This window comes from Lissotriton helveticus, chromosome 1_1 (genome assembly GCF_964261635.1).
Source record: "Lissotriton helveticus chromosome 1_1, aLisHel1.1, whole genome shotgun sequence".
Lineage (NCBI taxonomy): Eukaryota > Metazoa > Chordata > Amphibia > Caudata > Salamandridae > Lissotriton > Lissotriton helveticus.
In genome coordinates, this window is record NC_136057.1 from 1,948,982,220 (window position 1) to 1,949,009,759 (window position 27,540).

Genomic DNA, 27,540 nt, shown 5'->3' on the forward strand with positions numbered 1-27,540 from the left:
ACGGTACGAACCACAGTTAGTAGCAGGTTTGCCTGGTTTCAAAATAAGCGTAATAGATGCACTGTTCTAAGATGTTGGTGGAAGGGCCCCCTTCTGCAGTATTTGATTAAACAGGACGGCGAGGAAGGGAGATATTTCTACCACCAGATTTTTATAGATCTTGGCTGGCAAGCCATCTGGACCTGCAGCCTTACCTCCCTTGCTGCCCTGAATAGCCAACACCACCTCGTCCTCAGTGATCTCCCTATCCAAGAGGGCACTTTGTTCAGGAGATAATGATGGTAGGGAGACACCTTCTAACCATCTATCTACGCTGTCAGTAGTGATGTTCCTATCCTCCTGATATATGTTTTTAAAGAAATCCTAATAGGCTGTTCTAATTTCTGAATCTGAGGAGAGGGTGCCTTTGCTAGTGTCTAATTCAGCTTGTGCTGCAAGTAGCTCATTTTCAATGGATACTATTTCTTGAGTGTATTGTCTCCTTCGGAACACAACCTTATTCTTAATTAGACCGCGAAGGAAGCACTTGTAAGCATCCCATACAATGCAAGGTTCCGCAGAGCCGATATTTACTTGCATAAACTCGCGGCTTTCAGATTTAATAGATGCAATGTCGTCTGGAGACGAGAGAAGGGATCGGTCGAAAGACCAAGATCTAGAAGAAGATGTATTTTCTCCATAGAGATTCAAAGATACTAAAGAGTGGTCGGACAGATGCGAGGGCAGATAGCTGATGTTCTTTACCGAGTCGACCAGGTTTCAACTGAGTCGACCAGGTTACGACTGATTGTATTGATATTACAAATAACAATGGCTTTTAATTCTTTTAAATAATTAATACTTAAATAAAAGTTATTGTAATTTATAATGGCAATAGCTTAAACTTTTGTAAATAACTTATGTGAAGATTATGTTCAGTGTATTTTATTGTGATGAAAATCCAAGAACAGAAGTGAAATATTAACATCTTTTTGTTTCATTTGTAATAAAGCTTGAAATATTGAGAGAACATATTTGAACCAGTTGTTGAATGGTTGCACAGATTGATGCTGTGGTGACGCTGAGTGATATTGTGGTGGTGCGGAGTGATGCTGTATGCTATGCTATGTTGTGTTTTGCTATCCTATGTTTTGATTTGTTATGCTATGCTATGCTGTGTTTTGTTATGCTATGCTATGTTTTGTTATGCTATGCTATGTTTTGCTATGCTATGCTTTGTAATGATATACTATGTTTTGTTGTGTTATGCTATGCTTTGTTGTTTTTGGTATGCTATGCTATGTTTTGCTATGCTATTATATGTTTTGTTTTGCTATGCTATGTTTTGTTGTGTTTTGTTAATGTGTTTTGCTATGTTTTGTTATGCTATCTGTTGTTGTGTTTTGTTATGCTATAATTTATTATGTTATGCTATGTTTTGTTATACTATGCTATGTTTTGGTTTGCTATGCTATGCTTTGTTTTGTTATGCTATGCGTTGTTTAGTTTTGCTATCCTATGCTTTGTTTTGTTATGCTATGCTATGTTTTGTTCTGTTTTATTATGCTATGCTTTGTTTGGCTATGCTATGTTTTGTTATGCTATGCTATGCTATGTTTTGTTGTGTTTGCTATGCTATGTTATGTTTTGCTATGCTATTATATGTTTTGTTTTGCTATGGTATGTTTTGTTGGGTTTTGTTAGGCTATGCTATGTTTTGGTGTGTTTTGCTATGTTTTGTTATACTATGTGTTGTGTTTTGTTATGCTATGTTTTGTTATGTTATGCTATGGTATGCTATGCTATGTTTTGTTTTGCTATCCTATGCTTTGTTTTGTTATGCTATGGTATGTTTAGTTTTGCTATCCTATGCTTTGTTTTGTTATGCTATGATATGTTTTGTTGTGTTTTGTTATGCTATGCTATGTTTTGTTATGCTATGCTATGTTTTGTGTGTTTTATTATGCTATGCTTTGTTTTGCTATGCTATGTTTTGTTATGCTATGTTTTGTTATGCTATGCTTTATTATGCTATGTTTTGTTATGCTACGCTATGCTAAGCTTTGTTTTATTATGCTATGCTATGTTGTGTTTTGTTGTGTTTTGCTATGTTTTGCTATGCTATGTTTTGTTATGCTATGCTTTGTTTTATTATGTTATGCTATGTTTTGTTATCTTATGCTATGTTTTGTTCTGCTATGTTTTGTTGTGTTTTGTTATGCTATGCTGTTTTGTTATACTATGATATGCTATGTTTTGTTATGCTATGCTTTGTTTTGTTATGCTATGCTATGTTTTGTTGTGTTTTGTTATGCTATTCTATGCTTTGTTGTGTTTTGCTAAGCTATGTTTTGTTTTGCTATGTTTTGTTTTGCTATCCTATGCTGGTGAGGGTGTGTGAAGGTGAGTGAGGGTGAGTAAGGGTGTGTGAGGGTGAGGGTGTGTGAGGGTGAGGGGGTGTGAGGGTGAGAGGGTTGTAAGGGTGAGGGGTGTGAGGGTGAGAGGGTTGTATGGGTGAGGGGGTGTGAGGGTGAGGGTGTGAGGGTGAGTGAGGGTGTGTGAGGGTGAGGGTAAGGGTGTGTGAGGGTGAGTGAGGGTGTGTGATGGTGAGAGGGCTTGAGGGTGTGTGAGGGGGTGTGAGGGTCTGTGAGGGTGAGGGGGGTGAGGGTATGTGAGGGTGAGGGGTGTGAGGGTGAGTGAGGGTGTGTGAGGGTGAGGGGTTGTGAGGGTGAGGGGGTGTGAGGGTCAGTGAGGGTGTGTGAGGGTGAGGGTATGTAAGGGTGAGGGTGTGTGAGGGTGAGGGGGTGTGAGGGTGAGGGTGTGTGAGGGTGAGGGTGTGTGAGGGTGAGGGTATGTGAGGGTGAGGGGGTGTGGGGGTGTTAGGGTGAGGGGGTGTGAGGGTGAGATGTGTGTGAGAGTGAGGGGGTGGGCTTGAGAGGGTGTGGGGTGTGAGGGTGATGGTGTGAGGGTGAGTGAGGGTGTGTGAGGGTGAGGGTAAGGGTGTGTGAGGGTGAGTGAGGGTGTGTGATGGTGAGAGGGTGTGAGGGTGTGTGAGGGGGTGTGAGGGCCTGTGAGGGTGAGGGGGGTGAGGGTGTGTGAGGGTGAGGGTATGCGAGGGTGAGGGGGTGTGAGGGTGAGTGAGGGTGTGTGAGGGTGAGGGGTTGTGAGGGGGAGGGGGTGTGAGGGCGAGTGAGGGTGTGTGAGGGTGAGGGTATGTAAGGGTGAGGGTGTGTGAGGGTGAGGGTGTGTGAGGGTGAGGGTGTGTGAGGGTGAGGGTGTGTGAGGGTGAGGGTATGTGAGGGTGAGGGGGTGTGGGGGTGAGGGGGTGTTAGGGTGAGGGGGTGTGAGGGTGAGGGTGAGGGGGTGTGAGGATGAGATGTGTGTGAAAGTGAGGGGGTGGGCTTGAGAGGGTGTGGGGTGTGAGGGTGAGGGTGTGAGGGTGAGGGTGAGCGAGGGTGTGTGAGGGTGAGGGTGAGGGTAAGGGTGTGTGAGGGTGAGTGAGGGTGTGTGATGGTGAGAGGGTGTAAGGGTGTGTGAGGGGGTGTGAGGGCCTGTGAGGGTGAGGGGGGTGAGGGTGTGTGAGGGTGAGGGTATGCAAGGGTGAGGGTATGTGAGGGTGAGGGGGTGTGAGGGTGAGTGAGGGTGTGTGAGGGTGAGGGGTTGTAAGGGTGAGGGGGTGTGAGGGTGAGTGAGGTGTGTGAGGGTGTGTATGGGTGAGGGTGTGTGAGGGTGAGGGGTGTGAGGTTGTTTGTAGGTGAGGGTGAGGGGGTGTGAGGGTGAGGGTGTGTGAGGGTGAGGGTATGTGAGGGTGAGGGGGTGTGAGAGGGTGTTAGGGTGAGGGGGTGTGAGGGTGAGATGTGTGTGAGAGTGAGGGGGTTTGAGGGTGTGTGCTTGAGAGGGTGTGGGGGTGAGGGGGTTTGAGGTGAGGGTGTGAGGGTGAGGGGGTGTGAGGGTGAGGGTGTGAGGGTGAGGGGGTGTGAGGGTGAGGGTGACGGGGTGAGGGTGATGGGGGTGAGTGTGACGGTGTGTGAGGGTGTGTGAGGGTGAGGGTGTGAGGGTGGGTGAGGGTGTGTGAGGGTGGGTGAGGGTGTCTGAGGGTGTGGGTGTGTGAGGGGGTGAGTGAGGGTGTGTGGGGTGTGAGGGTGAGAGGGTGTGTGAGGGTGAGAGGGTGTTTGAGGGTGTGAGGGTGTGTTAGGGTGAGGGGGTGTGAGGGTGAGAGGGTGTGTGAGGGTGAGAGGGTTTGTGAGGGTGAGAGGTTGAGTGAGGGGTTGTGAGGGTGAGGGGGTATGAGGGTAAGGGTGTGTGAGGGTAGGGTGTGTGAGGGTGAGGGTGTGTGAGGGTGAGGGGGTGTGGGGGTGGGGGCGTGGGTGTGTGAGGGTGAGGGGGTGTTAGTGTGAGGGTCTGTGAGGGTGAGTGGGTGTGAGGGTAAAGGGTAGGGTTGTGAGGGAGTGTGAGGGTGAGGGTGTGAGGGTGATGGGGTGTGAGGGTGAGGATGAGGGTGTGTGAGGGTGACGGGGGTGAGGGTGACAGGGGTGAGGGTGAGGGTGTGTGAGGGAGGGTGAGGGGTTGTGAGGGAGGGTGAGGGAGGGTGAGGGGGTGTGTGAGGGTGAGGATGTGTGAGGGTGAGAGGGTGTGTGAGGGTGTGTGTGAGGATAAGGGTATGAGGGGGTGTGAGGGTATGTGAGGGTGAGAGGGTGTGTGAGGGTGAGAGGGTGGGTGGGTGAGGGTGGGTGATGGTGTGTGAGGGTGAGAGATCCAAAAATTAAACATTACACTGTAGGGGAAAGTGCACAAACAGACACCCTTAACAGAATTTGAGCCTCAGCGTCGACTGTAATTATTAGCAAATCCCTATCTAGTAATTAAAAATAAATAATTAAACAGCGCTCTCAGAGGGGCGGTGGGGAGGGATAAAAAAAGAAACACGGTTGGGATGGGTAAGTGTAGCATCTGAAACAAATGATGCAGAGAATCGTGCCGTAACCACAAATTAAACATAACACCGGAGAGGGAAGTGCTAAAACGGACGCCCTTAACAGGTTTGGAGCCTCGGCATTGGCTGTAATTATTAGCAAATCTCTATATATTAAGAAAAAATAAATAAATAAACAGCGATCTCTGAGGGGTGGTGGGGAGAGACAAATAAAACAATAAAAAAAACACACAGTTGGGACGGGCAAGTGTAGCATCTGAAACAAATGATGCAGAGAATCGTGCCGATGTCCTGCTGGTCAGTAATTGACAAGGAGGAGTTTGTTAATGCAAGTTGGGCATGACCTTGGATGGCACTGTGAGAGCTATACAGCCCATTTGTGGCACTAAATGTTGTGGTGTTTGTTAAGGGTTGCTGGAGAGGGACGTCTTGAACTATAGGCTGTTCTGTCTTCTCCTGAACTGTGCAGTAGACCGGTTACTTGTATATGGATTGGAGAGGAAGTCTCTGTGAAAACAATGACCAGCAAGGGTCTGACGAGTTGAAGCAGCACGACTGACTGCAGCATTATTCCTACTGTCTGCCATATGATTCAGTGGTTTATTTTAGGGAAACGGCATTCACATTAATATAATACTATAAAAATAAAGGGGCATAGTCACAAAGGCAGTTTGGTGTATGTAAGTTAGTTCTCCTTTTTCACTTGTTCACTCTTTTATGACTATGTGACAATCTACTCCGCACGACGCCACAGCATCTACGCCACTCTGCTATGCTCTACACCACTCCACGACACTCTAAGCCACTTCACTCTAGGACACTGTACTCATCTGTTGACACTGTACTCCACTTTACGCCACTCAACTCTACTACCCTCGACTCCCTCCACGACACTCCACAACACTGTATGCTACTCTATGACACTCCACTCCTCTCCATGCCACTCAAATCTACTGTACGCCACTCCATAACACTCCACTTCACACCACTCCCCACTAACTTTTATCCATACTGAACAGCAGCCACTCTGGTGTACAACATTGCTGAAACATATTGGAAACCCTAATGGCTCTTGCACAGGCTAGAAATTCTGGCTTTGCCAATGCTTGTTTCTAATGCACATCAACCGCTGGCCACACTATCAATGCTTGCCGTACGTGAAATCACCCGACCATGTACAGTCGGAACAGTCCTACAGGCTGAATGCTGCATACTCATTCTTGCACATTCACAACCGGACCATACAAAACTGGACCTCGCAACATGTGGTGACCATTTCTATAGTACTTTCCGGCCCACAGAGGGCAGACACATGCACGTGTGTGTGTATCTGATGGATTTTGATTTGTGTAATGCTAGAGAAAGGGTTTGGAGATCCAGGAGCCAGGGAGCCGGGGGGGTTGTGGAAAAGCAACGTATACATACCATAATTCCCGGTTTAGCCACGAGGCTATTTATTTTTTGGGCTAAGAATGCTGTACTTCAACTTTTTCCCTCTTGTGAAACCCTTCACGTCAATGAAAGTCGATAAATAGGGCTTGGCGGGGCTGCCGGCTGCATTAAAGCCTTAAGGGGCAACCCCCTTTACTGCAGGCGCTCAAGTTATGCGTAGCAGTAACATTGTAGGAACACCGCTTTACACAAGCACACCGTTTTCTAAAGCAGCCCATGCAGAGCATATTCACTAATACCGGTCCTCCCTTGTTACCATGTAAACAATATTCATTCACGAGTACTTCCGCTCAGACCCTGTTCTCAGAGGACTCCGGCTACACGCGGCATTCCAGCCCTCGCCTTTGAATAAGTACCGCACTGTGTGCACTGCAGCATTCCTTTAGCCCGTTTACACCCCATGGCTTTCTCTGGTCGAGTAATTGGATGCCCAGTTTGTTGTGTGGTAAAAGTGACGAGAAGTTCTCTCAAACGATAATAGGCTGTGTTAAATAAGTGTGAAAGGGGGTGGAAGGGAAACATTGACCCGAGAGCATTTCGATAACACATATTTAAATGGATCTCCTGACATTTGCGATTTTTTTTCTGTTTGTATGTCTTCCTTGTGTGACTCTACAACTTGTACATCTGCAATTTTTTTTGTATGTATCTCTTCCTTGTGTGACTTTACAACTCGTACATTTGCAATTTTTTCTGTTTGTATCTTCTATGTAACTCATGTAATCCTAAATCCTTATCTATCGCAACTGGTTCTTATGTAAAGCGCTCTGACACCTTCGGGTAATGTTCGCGCTATATAAAATCGCATTAAGTAAATAAATAAATAAAAACTCAAGCTCGTGTTTAGCTGCCTGCCCTGACCCTCGCACCCCGACCCTTCCTGGTACCTGCAGGTTCTGCCCTCCCTTGGCTCCTCAACGCTCTGATGCTTCTCGCATGTCAGCTCCCTTTCATCAAAACCACACCCATTACACAATGAGGCGTCTGACTGTGGCAGTGACACACACCTCCCCTTCCCCGCCACCGTGGTGCAGGCTGGCAGCTAGTTCACGTTTCTTGCCCTGAACTGTGCCCCCAGGGCAGCAGTGGACTCTCAGAGGCGGCCTTTGCTCACAGAGCGCCCTGGGAGGAAACAAATCTGGCACCCAGGCTGCTGCTAGTACATAAAGCGAGAAGCAACAGGGTCCGTTTTTTTCCTCCACAGACCAGTTACTACTTCATTGCAGTGACTGTCTGTTAAGGCAAACATTTCGCCTCCTCCCCAACGCACCTTAATTATCCACATTATCTCCTTCACACTGGAGATAAGAGGTTGGGGTAATGTGGTGTGAAAAGATGGGATGGCAGAGGTGAGAGGGGATTTGTGGGTTTTTAACAGGTGTCTACAGCATGTTAAAAGAAAAAAGGACGCAGCCCGAGCCTCAGTAAAGAATGAAAACCAGCAAACGGAGAGTTCATAAAAAGGAAACGGCAACAAAGTTTAAAACACTTTGCCCCTCACACTCCTCTACCGCAGCTGAACATGCCTCCTCGCCTCTCACATGGTCTACTGCCCACCAGCCCTGTGCACTGCTCAGAGGTGTGAACGTTTTAGGGAATGCGTGTGTTTACACAAAGAATAATGTATGCATCATAAATATTAAACCATTTGCACATTATGAAGCAACAAACAGCTCTGTGTTTGCCTGACAGTTAAAGATATACCAGGGACGCCACAGATTGTTATTGAAGCTGGTAGCATTTGTATTTCAACTGTAACACTGATCTCCGGGATGAGTTACAAAACACAATTGTGCAAGATTAGAATTTGGGATGCGGAGCATAGAGTTTGTGATCGTGCAGGGAGCACTATTTTAATGTGCTGTACAGAAAATATACCTGCAGGTCTGAGGGCTGTGAGGGTCGGTGAGAAGTAGGGGGGAGCAGCGCCCTGAGTACGGGGGTCACTGGTAGCGCATGGCCAGTTACAGGGGGAAGGTATCGCCCGCAGCACACCCTGACTCCCGTTTGGCGCAGGCTTTCTTCTCAGGGCGATATAGATAGTTTAATTTGGCATCAGTATAGCGCTGTCCGCTGCCCAGGCATCCCAAAGCATTTGTAAATGCTGCAATTCTGAGAAAGGGCCCTTGTGCTGCAGAGCAGAGCTACCTCAGCCACGCTCACTGAAGCCCGCAGCGCTGCCCGCGCTCACTTCACCGAGGGGAGAGTCTTTCCTCTGCAGCCCGAGTCCTGCACCAGGACTCTGAGCGAATGCCCACAAATGTTTTTATACATCAAGCATTTTAATTGGGAAGAAAGGGCTCTTCTTAAATTGTGATTTGTGTCAGGTGTTTCAAAAGGCCTTTCCGCATAATCACTCCCTCCTCTCTCTTCCTTGATGTGTAGCATTTCACTTTGCCTGCATTTCTAGCTAAAAAACAGAAAAGATGGGTAATTGTTTTTTTTTCTTCGATGAAGAAAATATATTTTTCCAAATAAATTCTTTCGTCCTAAGAAATTATATGGTTGTTTTTTTCTCTATGTTGCTGCTCAACACATCATTTACGAAGCCAAGCATATTTAAAATACTTTCGCAATGGCATTCTTCTGTCTGAGATTTACTGGAGGTGGTGTGCCCTGGGGAGAGGAGGTGATTTATGGCAACCATAAAGCACAGCGCTGCCGCTCTAGTTACAGAGGCTAATCCCACAAAGGAGAGTCTCCAGTTAGCAGATGCAGGGGGTTATCTCCAAAATAAATAAACAAACTTGGCACACTGCAGGCAATTAAAACAAGTGCCAGCAAAGTGGAGGAGAACTGTAGTTAGGCGCCGCTGCTTAGGGACTACACGGAAGTTAGCATAGGATCAACAGCCAACAGAAAGCAAGATAAGGAAAGCAACGCCACAGGTTAACCCAGTGGTTCCCAAACTTTTTTGACCCGTGGCTCCCTTGACCTAATTGGCAGTGGGCCGTGGCTCTCCATTGTTTTTTTAATGGCGCACCGAGGTGCCGTGGCGCATACTTTGGGAACCACCGCAGTAAACCTTTGTACTCTCTACCATTCCTATGTGACTCTTAGAGTTTATCCATTTGTATCTCTTCCTTGAGTGACTTTACAACCTGTACATTTGCAATTTTTTATATTTGTCTCTTCCCTGTGTGACTTTACTACTTGTACATTTGCAATTTATTTATGTTTATATCTCTTCCCTGTGTGACTTTATAACTTGTACATTTGCAAAAAAAATTCTGCTTGGATCTTTTATGTAACACATGTAATCCTAAGTCCTTATGTATCGCAACTGGTTCTTATGTAAAGCGCTCTGACACCTCACGGTAATGCTGCTTCCTTGCGAATAAAAACAAAAGTATTTGCCACAAAGAAATATTTGTAAGCTATATTTTCAAATATCCGTTTCTTTGAACACTTGCTATCACACTTATTCGAGGCTGTCCACCTCTATTCGATACATCCAACCTGGAAGTAAGTGTACTGGCCCCACTGTAGAAATCCACCTCTGCAACAGTAATTATTAACACAATGTGATCCTGTCCCGCGTCCAACCCCACCAGGACTACCCGCCCCTCACGACTCACCGGTATCCAGGGACCCCCACAGCAGTCCGCGCCGCCGAAACCCCGTAACACACCACCATGACAGAGCGGCAACAGTGACTCGAAGTATCCCGCCCCTCTCTTCCATGCAGGAACCAATCCCCGAACGCCGCCAACAGGAAGCACTTGAATGCGACCCCGGAAGTCCCGCCCCTACAACAGTGAAAAGCAACCCCAGCGCCCAGGACCCCGTCGGAGTATCGTGGCAGGATTCTAAGGCAGACGGAGAGGACGACGGAGCAGAGAGAGCGGAAGAAGACGTATGGTCGGAAGATTGGTGGAGTCCCTGAGGAGGTGGCTGAAGAGCGGCCGTAGTCCATCGGAGGGCTACGGCGGACCGCGTGAGTACCTAGTACCCCTTTCTGAACACCCTAGGTGCTCAGTGTACATAGTGTAAAGTCTCTCCTATTTAGGCACGGAGCACGGTAAAGAACCTCTCACTGTATATTTTGTACAGCACACTCACTGCATTGGCCCTCTCCCCTCACTCACCCTTCGGACACCCTTCCTACTCCCTTCCTCCTCCTCCGCCCTCCTTCCTCCCCTTTTCCGCACTTATCTTCGTTTCTTGGTCCCACACGTATCCGGTGTTGGTGTCGGGTGGACGGCTGTCCCACAGTGCTGGTCTAACGGTCCCTTCTTTCTCTTATTGCCCTCCGAGGTACCTCCCCGACATCTGATCCGACCCGAAGACCAACAAGACGGGATCCGGGACAAAGAAAGAAGGACCGGACGAAGACCCTCCTCGCGGAAGGACAAGACCCGACGCCCTGGGAGTCACACCACCTGTCTGTTCTCTGACTTTCTTGTATACTTTAATAAACCAGCATAGCCCACTATATACGGCCTCCTTGCCTGCTATTTCAGCCCGCGACAACCGCCCCTTCACACACAACCTTTGCTGTTTTGACAGCTTTCTCCCACTCTATTTTCTGCCTTGCTGTCAGCTGCAAGAACGTGTTTGAAGCTATTTCTGCCTACAATGCAAATTCGATTTATGACACAAGACGCACCCGGCTTGAACTCTGAAGGAAACCATATACAGACGCCGCCACACTCCACGAAAGGGAAAGTAAAATGGAAAGCACCAGAGATTTGTGTAACTTGTATTTACTATCAACAAAAACACAATGCACAGGGTAAGACGTTCATTCAGGAACAAAGACTACTGCTTAAACTCTGAAACAAACTATACCGCAATGTCCACAGCACTCTCCGTATCCACACCGAGCTCTTAATTGAGCCATTTAAATACAGAGGGCGAGGGCTGGGATCAGGGCTGGGATCATGTTGAGCACAAAGAAGCCATATCCTGGGCGGCGCCGCGGCGCCCCTGGCTTCTTATCACGGCGCACCGGGGTGCCGCGGCGCACACTTTGGAACCACCGGGTTAACCAATCGTAAGAGGAAAAACAAATTACATGGAGGTTAAGCCAACATATACATTACATTTGGTCTCGCTGAGACAGCGCATGCAGCGCATGCACTGCCTTACACGAGACCTAAAAACTGCACAGATTAGAAATTACTTGAAAAGCGCAATGGGTATTAATAATGACGAGATTGTCCAGGTGGAGGAAAAATTAGCTGCAACTAAAATGGCATTAAATGCTGTCCAAAGAGAGAGTAAATCTGTTGCAGTGGAGGTCGGTGAAGATGGAATTAATCTCGAGCTTGAAGTACAGGCCTTGGGCAATCTGACGGATAACAGCTTTGATTTTTCTAACCAACCTTCCAACTCTGAGACAGACTCTGCAATTAGCCCTTGACCCTGCGTACTGACAATTTCTCTTGAAATATCAGTAGTATCCAACTCCAATTCACCAGAACTGATTTCTCCTCCTGCTAAGAGGGGTAAGCAGCAAATAGCACCAGTCCCATTAAAAAACAGCCTTAAGAAATAAAAATAAAAAGGGGAAGACATCAAACAGGATGATAGAAATTTCCCAAAAAGTCTTGAAGTTACAGCACTACACATGCAAGGCATTGAGACACTCTTTAGAAAGTTACATGGGAAGATAGACACCATCGAGAGATGAGTCACGTCTGAGATAAAAACAGTGCAAAAAGGCATCTCTACATTAATGCAACTGGTTTTAACTCTACGGACAACAACAAATGTTAATAATTTATGCCCAAGAGCCACACCTTATTCGGAAGGACAAGGATAAGGAATTACAGCAAAATGAGCAAAGCCCTAGTGGTATAGTAGTAGAGACAAATATACATCAACCCCCTGTATTCCAAAGAAAGGTAGTACCAGGATCCTCCAGATCACATTTTGCTACCAATAGAACAAATGGCAATCTACAAAACGGTAAAGATAATACTCAACCAACCAATAGCCACTATCAACCGAAGCCGCACCAAGTGGGACTTTTTAGCCTCCCCCCTCAAGCTACCCCCTATGTTATTGTTTTAAAAAACGTCCCAAAACCTTGTAAAAACATTATTGAATCTTGGGACTCACAGAAGAATCGGATAGTACACTGGTTCTCTAATAACACCCACTGCAGCCCTAGGTTTTTATTTGAAGAAATAATCATGTTAAGAAGACTAAGTTAGGTGGGAAAAGGGGAAAAGTTATGTGAAGGGGATTGTATTGTACTAAACTTCCGCCACCCGGAAGTGGTAGGACGTTTACTGGAAGAGGTTTCGGCAAAATATTCCTGGAGATATGATGATTGTAATGAGGGAATTACTGCTTTACCCCTTGGATATTTTTATAGATCTTGCCCTGACCTATCCCTCCATATAGGTAGAATGAACTACACCTCCGCAAATTTTAGGGTACCACTTATGCTAAATATGTTTGCCCCCTTAGAAGTTGTAGTGAGGTTGATTGACTGGACCCAAAACCTACAAATTTAGATGATAGTACCCGTTCTCTAAATCAACTAGTTATCCCTAGGGAAGAAGTATCTAAGATAATGGTGAAGTTGAATGAAGGTAACCCCTGCACCGCTTTAAAAGGAACAGAAGTAAACCCTATGGAAATATTGCAATTAAAAGTTTGTAGCGATACCACACCGCAGAATAGTCAGATTAGGGCTGATCCAATGGACGGCCCATTGGCTGGGCTACTACAAGTGATGTCATGGAACATCGCAGGGGTCAATAATAAACTGCAAAATCCATTTTGGTTAAAAAGTATCCACCACTGCTCCTTGATTCTTTTACAAGAAACTTGGGCGACAGAAGCTTTTTATATTAATGGTTTTAAAACAATTTTTACTAATGCAACACCATCTAAGGCAAGGAGATCGAGTGGAGGCCTGGCAGTATTAATCTCTATATCAGTACCCTTGACCCTAACAAAAAACTATTTAAATTCACAGCATTTTCAGTTTCTAGTCTTTACTGTTAAAGGTAAGCAGAATATTGTACTTATTTACTTTTACAACAATATTTTGCACAAAACAAGAAAAGAAGTAATTTTAAAACTAGAAGAAGAATTGGATACATTTGTGAAAGAATTGAGGGGCGATAATATCATAATTTGGGCAGGGGATTTAAATTGTGAATTATGTCCTTACACTATAGGGGATCAATGTGGTTATGAAGACGTACTTGATGATCAACTTTCCCATTTCCCTCACAATTCATATGGCGAAGCAATTAATTATGCTATGTTTAAATACAATCTGGAAATCATGGAGCCACGACCCCACATAGGAGTTCATGTTAAACATACATATGAAGGGCCCAGGTCGTCTTCATGCATCGACCATTTTTTAATATCTAGAAAATACGGGTATTTGGTTGAAGAATGTTTTATACAACCTAGTCTGCTAAGTGATCATCACCCTGTCCTACTAACGCTAAATTCCAAATTATTTTATAGAGAGACAATATCCCCCTTGCAATTAACATCAAAACACAAGGCAAAAATGGAATCTCAATAAAGTGGTCAGGCATAGATCCCATAATCTTTGTAGAGAATATAATGCAAAAAAATGAGAACCAAAACATGTCTGGATATATCATCTAGCAACATAGGGAAAATGCTACTTACCAGTATGCATCTGTTCTTGGCATGTAGAGCTGCAGAGTCGTGTACTATGCATTAGATCGCCACCTGGTGTTGGGCTCGGATGATTGCAGGTTGTTGTCTTCTTGGAAGAAGTCTTTGTAGTCACGAGATAGGTGACTCCACCCTTGGACAATACTGCGCATGGTCATCAACTCCATCCTCAGATTGTTTTTCGCCATGATGGGAAATGATGGAGTTAGTAGAAGTAAAGATAAAGAAAAAGATGTCCATGCGTGTGCATCTAATTAAGATGATAACTGGAACGGATACAAGCCCCGGGGAGGTGGGAGGGCGTATACGACTCTGCAGCTACATGCCAAGAACAGATGCATACTGGTAAGTAGCATTTTCCGTTCGAGGCGTATGAACTGCGGATCGTATACTGTGCATTGATTGTGCAGCAGTGTCTCCCCTAGCGGTGGTCGCTTGTATCCGTTGCAGTATTCTGAAACAGTGTTCTAAGGACAGCTTGGCCTACTGCAGCTTGCTGCTTGGCCTGCACATCGACACAATAGAGTATGCTCTAGGAGGAACTGTTAGTGTACGTTTAGCTTTTTGATAGCATATTTGTATACACTTTACAATCCACCTGGCAATCCCCTCCTTAGAGATGGGGTTGCCTTTTTGTGGGGGAGAGAAAGATACAAAGAAAGATACAAATAATTGTTTTGTCTTTCTGAAGGATTTAGTCCTATCTGTGTAGTATAACAGGGCTCTTCTAACATCTACGGTGTGTAAAGCCCTTTCTGCAACAGAGTCCGGGTTTTGAAAGAACACCGGTAGCTCTATTGATTGGTTAAGGTGAAAAGGAGTAATAACTTTTGGCAGGAATTTTGGATTAGGCCTACGAACCACTTTGTTAGTATGTACTTGAAAGAATGGTTCTTGTATTGTGAATGCTTGTATTTCACTAACCCTTCTGAGAGAGGTGATGACAACAAAGGAAAGCAGTTTTCCATGTTAGGAATTGTAGTTCACACTTATGTAAAGGCTCGAAAGGGGGTCCCATAAGTCTTGTAAGGACCACGTTTAGGTTCCATACCGGAGCAGGTGGTAACCAAGGTGGGATTATATGTTTTAATCCTTCCATAAAAGCTTTGATTGCAGGTACTCTGAATAGAGATAGATGTTGTCTATTCTGTAAATAGGCTGCAATTGCTGCCAGATGCAGGCGTATGGAAGAAAAAGCTAAATTGGACCTTTGTAGGTGTAGAAGGTAGCAAATGATATTTTGGATGGAAACATCCAGTGGATCAATGTGATTGTTGTTGCAATATATTGCAAATCCTTTCCACTTAGAGGCATAACACGTTCTGGTAGTGGGTTTTCTAGCTTCTTTAATTATGTTCATACAGTCTGGTGGTAGGTTTAAGTAACCAAACTCTAAGACTTCAGGAGCCAGATCGCCAAATTCAGTTGGCTTGGTTCTGGGTGTCTTATTTCTCCATGGTTCTGTGTTAACAGGTAGGGCGTGAGCCTTCATTTTTGATTTGGAACCAGTAGGAGATCTAGCAGTGTGGTGAACCACGGCTGGCGTGCCCATGTGGGAGCCACTAGTATTAGTTTGAGAGACTGTTGTCTGAGTTTGCGCACTACTAGTGGAATGAGTGGGAGAGGCGGAAAAGCGTACGCAAATCTGCCTGACCAGTTCATCCATATCGCATTCCCCTCCGACTGTGGGTGTGGGAACCTGGTGGCGAAGGTTGGGCATTTTGCATTTTCGTGGGTGGCAAACAGATCTATCTGTGGATGCCCCCACATTTGGAAGAATGGTTGAATAACTTGTGGATGTATCTCCCATTCGTGAATCTGTTGTGACTGTCGACTCAACAGATCTGCTATCTGATTGTGAATTCCTGGAAGGTGCTCTACTGTCAGGTGTATGTTTTGAGTAATGGCCCATCTCCAAATGTTCTGTGCGAGCTGGGACAGTTGCAGAGAGTGTCCCTCCCTGTTTTTGTATATAATACATGGCTGTCATATTGTCCGTCCGGATTAAGACAGCTTTGTTTTGTACTTGCACTTGAAATGTTTTGAGTTCTAGGAAAATGGCTAGCATCTCCAGATGGTTGATATGGAACAGTGTTTGCTGATTGTTCCTTTGGCCTTGTGTGGTATAGTGTAAGAGATTGGCTCCCCATCCTGTGAGGGATGTGTCTGTCGTGAGCATTATCTGTGGAACAGGTTCTAGGAACGGCCGTCCCTTTGTCAAATTGTTGGTGTTCCACCATTGCAGAGAAAAATGTACGGCTGTCTACCAACACCAGGCCTGAGAGCTGACCTTGAGCCTGATTCCACTGTTGTGCTAGAAATTCTTGTAATGGGCGCATTTGCAGTCTTGCATGTGGAACTATGAAGATGCAAGATGCCATCATGCCTATTAGTCTCATGAACACTCTGGCTTGGAGAGACTGATGGTGTTGAAATATGGAGACTAAGGTCTGAATGCTCTGTATCCTGGCTGGACTGGGATACGCTAGAGCTGTAGATGTGTTTATGGTAGCTCCTAGATACTGATGAACGTGCGAAGGCTCTAGGTGTAGTTTATGGTAAACCCTAAGTCGTGCAATGTCTGAATTGTTTGCTTTGTGTGTTGGACACATTGACTGTATGATGTTGCTTTTATGAGCCAGTCGTCTAGATAAGGGAAGACATGTATCTGTTGTCTTCTGAGATGTGCCACTACTACTGCTAAGCACTTGGTGAACACTCGTGGTACGGTTGTGACCCTGAATGGAAAGACTTTGAATTGATAGTGCTGTCCTTGTATGACAAACCTTAGATACTTCCTGTGAGCAGGATGTATAGGAATGTGAAAGTATGCGTCCTTTAGATCTAGTGTTGAAAGAAAATCGCCTTGTTGTAGTAGTGGGAGTACTTGCTGCAGAGTGATCATGTGGAAATGATCTGATTGTATCTAATGTTTTAGGGGCCTGAAGTCGAGAATTGGTCGTAGTGTCCCGTCCTTTTTGGGAATTAGGAAGTACAAGGAGTAAACTCCTGTTCCCTGTTCCTCTAATGGAAATACTTGAATAGCATCCTTTTGTAGAAGTGCTAGAACTTCCTGTTAAAGCAGAGTTATATGGTCTGTGGACATAGGACGCTGCCTGGGTAGTATGTTTGGGGGGTTGCTGTGAGTTCTAGACAGTAGCCATGTTGGATGATTTGCCTTATCCACTTGTCTGTTATGATGGAATTCCAGACAGGTAGGAACTGTGATAGTCTGTCCCCCACAGGAGTGGAATGCTGTAGGGAAGGCAGAGGAAAGTCATTGTTTGGGAGTGGAAGAGGAGCGGTTGTTGTTATTACCTCTACCTCTTCCCTTGTTATTATTGCCTCTGTATCCTCCTCTGAAGTAGCCTTTGTTAGAGGAGGTCTGTGTGTTTGCTTTAAAAGATGACGTTGTATCTGCACCGGTTTGCTTAGAGCCTCCTCTATAAAAGGAGAGGCGAAAAGAACTTCTAGTCTGTGTACATTGTAATGCACCCATAGACTAAGCTGTGTCTGTGTCTTTTTTCATCTTTTCTAGTGTTTTGTCTACTTCCGGCCCGAACAACTGGTTTTGATTGAAGGGCTGGTTCAAGATGGTGGTTTGTACCTCTGTTTTATACCCTGAAATGCGTAGCCACGCATGTCGTCGGAGTATAACACTAGTATTGACTGCTCTGGATGCTGTGTCAGCTACATCTAGTGCACATTTAATTGAGGCATTGGATATTAATTTGCCTTCTTGTATGAGCTCTGTTGCCTGATCTTTGTATTGATCTGGGAGGTGCTTCATCAATTTTTCTATTTGGTCATAGTGAGCCCTGTCATAGCGTGAGAGCAGGCCTTGTGTATTTGCTATGCGCCATATGTTTGTGGCTTGCGCAGCAATCCTCTTCCCGGACGCATCAATAACTTTAGATTCTTTGTCAGGTGGGGGCGTGTCCCCAGAAGTCTGGCAATTGGTTTTTTTCGTGCATTAGACACTACTAAAGAGTCTAGTGGCAGAAGTCCATTAATATAGACTGGATCAGATGGTGCTGGTCTATACTTCTTTTCTATTCTTGGATTTAAACCCTACAGCGTACCAGGTCTTTAAATATTTCTGGAGCATGTTTAATGACTCCTTTGATCATGGGTAGTATTTGCGTAGACCTTTGTGACTGCTCAAATGTATCCAGTAAAAAATCCTCATCAATGGCATCAGAGTGCATTGAAACCCCGTGGTAAAGGGCTGCTCTATTTAATAGATGATTAAACCCAATACTATCCTCGGGAGGGGAAAGATTTGTTGGGTAGGACTGAGGATCAGGAATGGCTGGTACATTGTGTGGTGTGAAGCCATATATGTCGTCCTCTTTAGGATATTCTGGACTGACATCTTCATCTAAAGGGTATTCTCGTGGCTCTGGTATGTCATTCCCCCCACCTAGATCATACTCTTCGTCAGTGTGGTGTGATGATGCAGGAGATTGAACAGGAGAAACTGTAGGTTCAATGTAAGGAGGGATAGGAGAGGAAGAAGATGACTGAGAGGAAGGGTGCATTGGAGAAGTAGCACAGTCCTTCTTTTTGGCAGGAACCACAGGTAGAAGTGGTGTGTCTGCTGGCCTTTTCTTGTAAGGAATAGACTCCACATCCAGTCTTTTGATTGATATGGACTTTCCTTTGTTTAGTATCTGGTCTAAACAATTCTTCTTCCTCTACAACTTTCTTCGGAGTCGATTTTTTCGGTGCCGATAGGGGTTGTTTTGTGTGTTTTGCTGTAGGAGGCGTTATCGAGTCCCATGGCAAAGTTTTCGGTGCCGAAGGTGGTTTCGGCTTTGTAGGAGTCTTTGGTACTGAGATTGGAGTGGAGACGGGTCTCGTTGGCCTTGCGGCGTCGGACTCTGGCTTTCCCTCTTTATTTTTGGAACCGGAAGGCTTTGGAGTTCTTTTCGGATCCGGTACAGTCTTCGGCTTTGGCACCGATGTATCTTTTGGTTTGGGTGCCGAAGGCTCTTTGTCTTTGGGCACCGAAGGGTGTTTTGGCTTCGGTGTCGAAGAATCCTTCGGTGTCGAAGGGTGTTTTGGCTTCGGTGCCAATGGAGGAGGTGGAATTGGCACATGTGGTTTTGTCGGTGCCGAGGCACCGGAAGGCATAGTCGTTTTCCTCGGAGCCGAGCCCCAAGGCGGGGCGTCGGAGGGGATATTTCGGTCTCGACTGGACCCCATGGGCAGAGTGCTGACCGTTTGCTTTAGTTTGGGCAGTGTCTGTGGTGCAGGGGCGAGGGTACTCACGGGTTGTCGAGATGGAATCGAGTCGTCTGAGTCCTCTGCCCCCGATATGATCTGGAGATCAGGCGAGTCTTCCTCGGCGACGAGTGGAGCCTCGTTCTCGGAGATGTCTTTGAGTGGATCCTCGTCCTCGGAGACGTCTTCTTCGACGATCTCCTCCTCAAAGACGGCCTCTGGTGCAGGCGCCTATCTCCTCATTTCGTGTTGACGCGCCCTTCGATCCCGAATCGTCTTCTTCACTCGGAAGGATGCACAAGCTGTGCAGGTCGACTCGTCCTGTTCCGGCGATAGACAGAGGTTGCACACCTCGTGATGGTTGCTATGAGGGAACTTTGCTCGACATACCGGGCATCTCTTGAATAGAGTCCTGTCCATGAGGCATAGGCTGTACGGCACCGATAGGCCCAACGGCCCGCGTTGACGCACCGGAATGTAGCTGATGTCGAAAGTAGTTTATTCGATGTCGATGATGTTTGTATAAAGTTTTTGCGCTTCGAAGTTGCTGAAAATTCTTTTCTAGCCGGAGCGGAAAACTTTCATCCGAACCCAGTGGCGGAAAAAAACAATCTGAGGATGGAGTCGATGACCATGCGCAGTATTGTCCAAGGGAGGGGTCACCTATCTCTTGACTACAAAGACTTTTTCCAAGAAGACAACAACCTGCAATAATCCGAGCCCAACACCAGGTGGCGATCTAATGCACAGTATAAGATCTGCAGCTCATATGCCTCAAACATATTGTTTCAGCCTTCCAAAACATCTCTGACTCAATCTCTAATGAATTGAAAGTTAGGAATAAGAAAAATAGTGATGACTGTCGGCACTGGTTTAACCATCACTGTTCCAGATTAAATAGGGACTTGAAGGAAGAACTAAAAAGTAAACCAAGGGATAGGGAAAAAATCTGTTGCCTCCGACGGAACAATCTAATACAAGCAGCAGAGACCAAGAACTCTATCCTTTTCTGGAAAATTATTGATCAGTCCCCGTTCAAAGATGCTGCTTTGACAAGGGTTGACACACTAGTTACACCAGCAGAATGGTTAATTCACTTTGAAAATATATTTAATCCCTCACAACAGCCGTTCGCAATGGAAGAAAATCGCTATAATACTCTGATAAACAATCCCAAGATAGAATTAATTACTAGAGGAGAGATAAATACTGCCTTAAAAAATAGTGCAAGTGGGAAGGCTGCCGGGCCGGACAGGGTACCAACTGATGTTTTTAAACACGATGAAGAATTCTGGTTACCCGTCTTTGTCAACTTTTTTTATGCTTTTATTAATGGGCTGTTACCATCAACTTGGGCTGAAAGCGTGATTGTCCCTATATTTAAGAAATGGGAGAGAGGTAGCACAAAATGCTACCGGCCAATATCCCTTCTGGATTCCACCTCCAAACGAATGGGCAGAGTTTTGTTAGCTAGGTTAGAATGCTGGATAAAAGATACAAACATTTTAACAGACATTCAGTACGATTTTAGAACAGTGGAGCAATGCATAAACCTTGAGTTGCTCATAGGGAAATACACTCCTGCCAAAAAAGGTTTACTCCATCTTTGTTTTGTTGACCTGTCTAGTGCGTTCAACTTGGTGAACCATGTCAAGTTATGGCAAACGTTAGCAGAGATGGGCGCCCCCGGGGATATTATACCCTTTTTATCACAGATAAATACCCACCTAATCTCAAAAAAACGCTATGGCCAAAAGGGGGAATTGCACCACACACTTTAGTGTTACCAGAGGAATTAGACAAGGCTGTGACCTCGCTCCCCTTTTATTCTCCCTTTATATTAACGGTGTTGACTTTTTATTACAGAGTTTGCAAGCTGATGCCCCTGTTATTAATAAACGTGTTACCTCAGTTTTATTATATGCAGATGATGCAGTCTTAATATCCAGGACTGCAAATGGCCTCCAACTTTTGATAGATAATTTTACAAATCTCATGACCAAAAGGGATCTAAAATTTTATCGGAGTAAAACATTGGTCATGACATGTGGGAAAATGAAAACAAAATGCAGAAACCATAATGTTGTGGGAACTCCTATTGGAAGGACATCTACTTTCTCTTACCTAGGGTTACTTTTTATTAGCAAAGGACCATGAACTGCTCATGTAAATTCTTGTAAATTAAAGCTAGTGAGATCAAGTGAGGCTCTTTTCAGATTTTCACAGAAAATCGGGAATAAGCCTATACGCGAGATGTTAAAACTATACGGGAGCAAGTGCATCTCGCGGGTTGTGATGGTGGAGCGCTATGGGGTATGGCTGATAACTCCCCATTACAAATCCTCGAAAATACGTTCTTGAGAAGGGCTCTATCGGTCCCAAACTCAACAGCTACATATGTTTTGCATAAGGAGTTAGATGTACCATATATGTGTGATTTGATCAATGTAGCGGCCTTCATTTTGTGGCATCGAATTTGGAATAAAGAAGAAGCCCACTTTACTAAAGAAGTAATTCTGGATTGCCTTAAATTAGATCATTATAGGAATATACCATGGTTGCACTATATTGGTGGTTTATTAGCGGAGTGTAACATGGAACTTAACCTTAAAGAACCCGTGAGCATCCAAACCCATAATAAATGGAGCTCAAGAGGAGTTTCTTGCAATCTAGAGAAAATAAGAGGGTCGCCGAACATAGCAAAAAAATTAAGTGTTAAACTCTATTGTGAAGGACCGAGAGAACCATATCTCATTTTTACAAAAAATATACAGCATAGATTTTACCTGACAAGATTAGGGCTGAGTACGCTCCACTTCCAAGTAGCTTTCCCAGAGATGGGTAAGTGGAGCCAAAACCTACCAAAGTACCTGTGTGATGGTAAAACCCCCCAGAGTACTTTGCATTTTATACTTTTCTGTAATTTTTACAGGGACATCAGAAAATAGTTTTTACGTCTACTTTTTATCGTTAATAAGTTGTACACTTATAAGTCTGCTTTTTATAAAGTTTTTAATTTGGAAGATGCATCGATATGTAATGCAGTTATCCTTTTCACACAGATAACAATTAAAAGGAGAAAGGATCTTACATATTTGGAATCGCTAAAGTACGAACTTGATTAGATTACATTTTTTTACCATTTTAAAAAATTAATTGTGTGTATTTTGCTGACCCCTGGTGACGACAAGCAACCCACATTCGTCTATACTCCCCAATATCTAATGTCCTATTCTGTTTACATTTATAAAGAAATGTGTTCCTGTCAAAATCTGTGATATGAATTTATATTATGATGAAATGTTTTATTGTAGTATGCTTTTATGGATATATATCTATATACCAAATGAAGCTTGTTTGATTTGACACAGTCCCTGGTGTGCAATGGTTTACGATTGAAAATGTATGTGCAATTCTAGGTGGCAGCATGATGATGACAATGTTACTCCTTTGCCTCATGATGGTGAGGCTTTGAAGTGGTACCTAGGTGTACACAGCATTCGCTTGCAAGATGTAAACGAGAGCTGTCAGGAACCTTATAGGAAAAGACCTACAGTCACTCTTCTAGTGCATCCTGAAAGAGTCTGGGATCACATTAGTAAGATTCTAGCATCGAAAGGTGTTTGCTCTGATATATTTCCACCATCTAGCTGGAATGCTTATAACCATTCCAAACACTAAGAAATACTTCTGGGCTACAGTCGAATTCACAGTTTTTTTTACTCACTGTCCTACCACAGACGGAGCCTACCAAAGGCAAACCAGTACTGGCACCATGTAGACAGGGGTCCTACTGATGCGACAGACCACGTCCTCAAACCATAGTTCAAGTGTTCAACCCAAATCCTTTTTGGTTTCCTCAGTGGGAAGCTGCAAGAGCGCTGGGTTTGTGCAAACACAGGTTCTGTGTCAAGGTGATGCAATGGACTGAGAGTAACTTAAGCCTTCCTTCTATCAATTTCCTGTTTTCTCTGTTACATACCCCCACTACAGCAAAGAGTGCCTGGAGCCTATCCTGGTGTTCTTTCCTCGCCATGATCAGTGGTTACAAAAGGTATATGAGGTCACGCCTGGTATACTAGGGTGTAAGGTATTAACATGATCCAAATAAATGACCAAGTCACTTCTTTTGTAGGCAATGCTGCTCAATCAGAGCAGGGGTGTGTGGTCGCGAGTCAGGACATGCTGGAGATAGTTAAGGGTTTGGAACTAAACATCTCTATGACAAAAGTGGTGACTCAATTAAGCTCAATATTCAGTCAAAGCTATTTCTTTTATAAATGATTGTTTTTTATTGGCTTTTAGGAATGTCGAGCCATTAACATTAAGACAAAGTCAAAAACAATAAGGTACAAAAAACTCATCTACACAATGAATTGATTATTTTATGTCACTTGTATCAAACAGTATTCGAGTTCCAGCCCACCAACCGACTCGTAGAGTACGTCTCAGTCTATTGCCGCTGTTGGAGAGTGAAGTGTTCAACAGGAATAACGTTTTTTTTTATCAATTTTGAGGTCATGGAACACGAGTAGTGAATGAGAATAACAATTATACAGACACTATGTAGTGACAATCGACTTCCCAAAGGCCCCACAAAAATGCTCCACAAATGCCTGAGTGATTTCTAATGTCCTGACATGATTTATACTGTTTTAAATGGGAATGTTGTAATGAAGATCAGCACAGCTTTAATGACGTGTGGTAGCCTCGCTTTCTTGCATGAAATGTGCATGATAATACAGCTTACTCACCTCCTGATCCTGGGTCCTGACAGTTGGAAGCCATCACTTTTTTTATGTGTTTTTGTGTGGCTACTAAGTAGCCTTTTTCTGGATAAAGTGGGAAAACTCAAATGGGAAAGCCAAAAATGGCCCATGAACCCCTTTGAGCATGAGGGACCCATAGTTGTGATATCATATGTGTTATACTGGTTCAACTCAACACATAGAAGATCAAGTCAATTGCACAGCATGCCCACTGTCTGTCACCTACTCAGAAACTACTGGTGTTGTTCCATTAAGGAACAATAGGGTCCCATTAATGTTTCAAAATTAATTGGCAAGGAACAAGGCTAGAATGTGTGTGATATCTGCTGATAATCACGTTCACTAGGCAGATGCCATGATACATGTGTCTGTCGCAGGAGCTTGTTAAGGATAACAAAAGAAAGAGCACAGACACATTTTACTGCAATAAATATGGCAACTGGCCATGAAAAAGTTGCTGGTCACAGTGACGCTTGACTCTACCCTTGAGCGTGAAGAGTCAACACCCCACTGGAAAGAACCACAGCAACCAACCCGCCATAGGACAGGCGCACACAGGACAACCCAAGCCAGGAGCAGATCCCGAGGGACCTGCTGCACGTCGGAAACCAGACGCCAACCCCATGCAGGCCGAAATTAACCACAGCAGGAAGGGGAAAGGGGAACAGCACACCCGAAAAAACAGGGGACCCAGGCAGGAACAAGGGGCAGCCACAACAGCCCACCAGCAGTCAAAAGAACCTAGCAGAACCCAGCAGTCCAGGACACCAGGGGAGGCCACCAATGGTGCCCCAAGAAGCGAAAGAAGCAGAGGCCACAAGGGGAGCCAGTAAGGAACCAAGCAGAATGCACAGGGCCACTGCACCGCCCCCAACCACCCAGATGTTTCAGAAGCAGGAGCCAGGGAACACCGCCCAACCACGGAACCGAAGAGGGCAAAGCACGAACCTGACCACAGAAAGCCACAAAACACAGACAACAGGCCAGGAGAGCCAAACCAACAGCCCCAGTCACACCCAGGCGGGCACCAAGCCAGGCAGGAACCAGGCCCGACCCTGCCTAACCCCTGAGGGCAGATGAGAACCAGCAACTCACGCCGGCAGGACCAAAGGAAGAGGAGGCAGCAAAACCCACAGCACCTGGCAAGCCCAGACAGCCACACAACCAGGAATGAACCAGGGCCGACAATGCCGAACGCCGGAGATCAGACGCGGGCAGGAACCACCAGGGCCGAAAGACTGCAGGACACAGATGCCCCCAACCAGAACCGCAGACGCAACACTCTGGAAGACCACAGGATGGGACAACAGCCCCCGGGAAACCTGTACACACGCCCCATCGGCACAACAAGGCAGGCAAGGCCAAAAACTGATCCAGCCAACAGACCTAAAAACCACCATAAGCCAGCAAACCATCGGTACAGCAGGCAAAGAGTCTCAGTATATGAAACAGCCAACTGGCGGAATCAATACGGAACAACCAGGCAGGAAGAGGCAGCCACAGCACCCCACCAAACAGCACAAAGGGAAAGCCAAAGAGAAAAGACCACTGCTAGACTCAAGGGGGAGAAACTACACACAGAGAAACCCCCAGAGGGACGACCAACAGCCCCAACAGACACCAAAGCTGAAAACAGGGACCCTGGCAGGAGCACACTCCACCCCGAAGGCACCCATCGCCGCAGCCCACAGGAAGCTGAAAACAGATGAAGCACAGAAACGCAGGGGAAGGCCCACCCAGCACCCAAAACGGACGACCAGATACCGAGGTGAAGTCCCCAACAAAAACAATACTCTATCTGATTTTCGAGGCATTACCCTGTTTGTATCGAGCCGCTCTTAATGCTCTATAGATACATATATTCGTTTGGTTTTATCTTTAACAGAAAAGAAGATATCGAATATATTTGCCGGCCTCCAAAGAACCAACTAAGGTGTTTCAGTTCCCTTACGTTTTTGAAAGGTAAACCATTACATCCAGACTCTAAACTCCCCGATATATAGAAGTGCAAAATAAATGATGTAGACTGTAGCCATATATACATCACGTTTATATATATTTCTTCCCGATATAGATATCAATGCTAAACATGGATCTTTGCGCATAGTCCTTGACCATAATTCGATCTATCGTCTTGACCACAGATTGGGTTTCCAAATCTTGTGCACTCTATAAGAACATCTACGAATACGGTAATCATGTACGTTGACATAAATAATTCGTACGTTCTAGTATAATAGCGACTAAATAGGTAAATGTCCTCAATGTCTATACTGAGTATGAACTATATATTACGGATAAAAATGATACACTTTGCAGGAATTCAAAGTGTGTATATGGAAGTATAGTGACTCCCTACATAGGATACATCAATAATCATGTACTCTTTATTCATTCAGAAATTAGTGCTATACCTGCGCTAAACCTACTGGAAAGAAAATAGATGTGGGCCCTATAAAATATCTCACCACTACCAACATACAGATACTATAAAAGGTTGGTGATAATGAAGTGTGTAAAATACATATACCTATGCGAATGCTTTTAGACACTGGGCCGTATTCTTAAATGTGATCAGTAATAACAACTAGCAGGTCTTTAATCACCACTAGTTTACAAATCTTTTTAAGGCGTTTATAAGGAGTGATACCTATGGGCTATACTAGACAATGGTCTGAAAAGAAATGTGAACAAATTCGAAATTCTAGGCCATTATATATAGGGATATATTTGAGCCATTTGCAATACTGGTCTAAACGTGTAATGTGGGCTGTTTAAATTCTAGGCCATTATTTAAAGTGATATATTTGAGCCGTTTGTAATACTGGTCTAAAATGAAGGGTTGGCTATTTTAATTCCTAGACCCCTATATAAGAATGATATGTTTCTTTAAAGTCTATATGCTAACGGTCTGATGTGATCTGCCGGCCATTTAGAAACTAGCAACATCTATTATGCTGATATGGTCCTTATGAACTTAGAGCTAACGTGTACTCTCATTAGATCTATCAAAATATGTATATATGTAGATAGAAACACTGTTTCCACTGTAGTAGACTGAAGGGGAATCCTATTTCATGGTATGAGCTGCTTTATGTAAATAATGTATTTTAGAAAATGTGTATATATATTTTTGTGTAAATAATGACCTATACCCTCTCCAAATGTAAATTGTAATATCATCATGCTACGACCTTAAAATTTCCAAAATTTCTAATATATATATATTTATGTCTTGTATTTCTGTAGTTTGTTGTCCTGTAGAGTATACATGCGAATGACGGTCACCTGATGAAGGCAGAATGCCGAAACGCGCGTAGTCAAAATTCACCGCTTTTGCCTACCACAATAGACTATTGACCGATCCTTTTTTGGGTTTCTTGTTACATGTGTCTATGTTTTCATGTTTTCATTATATGTGTATATTTTTATAAAATGTATAATCGAATTTTGCACTATAACAAACATTCATTTGTAAAGTTTATATAGGACAATCAAAAGAATCAAACAATTATTTATATGAAATAAAAAAGTTTTTGTATATCAAAATATATTTTTTTG

General features: G+C 44.6%; 1 protein-coding gene and 1 long non-coding RNA gene across 3 annotated transcripts in view; one reads left to right on the plus strand and one right to left on the minus strand.

Moving 5' to 3' along the window:
* LOC144755218 (complement factor H-like) overlaps window positions 1–27,540 on the minus strand; it is a 1,175,739-nt gene that overhangs the window by 560,972 nt on the left and 587,227 nt on the right. The window lies entirely within an intron of this gene.
* Window positions 26,052–27,344, plus strand: LOC144755228 (uncharacterized). The gene is made up of 3 exons (XR_013594857.1): window positions 26,052–26,171; window positions 26,379–26,475; window positions 27,229–27,344. It is a non-coding gene; the product is annotated as an uncharacterized LOC144755228 (long non-coding RNA).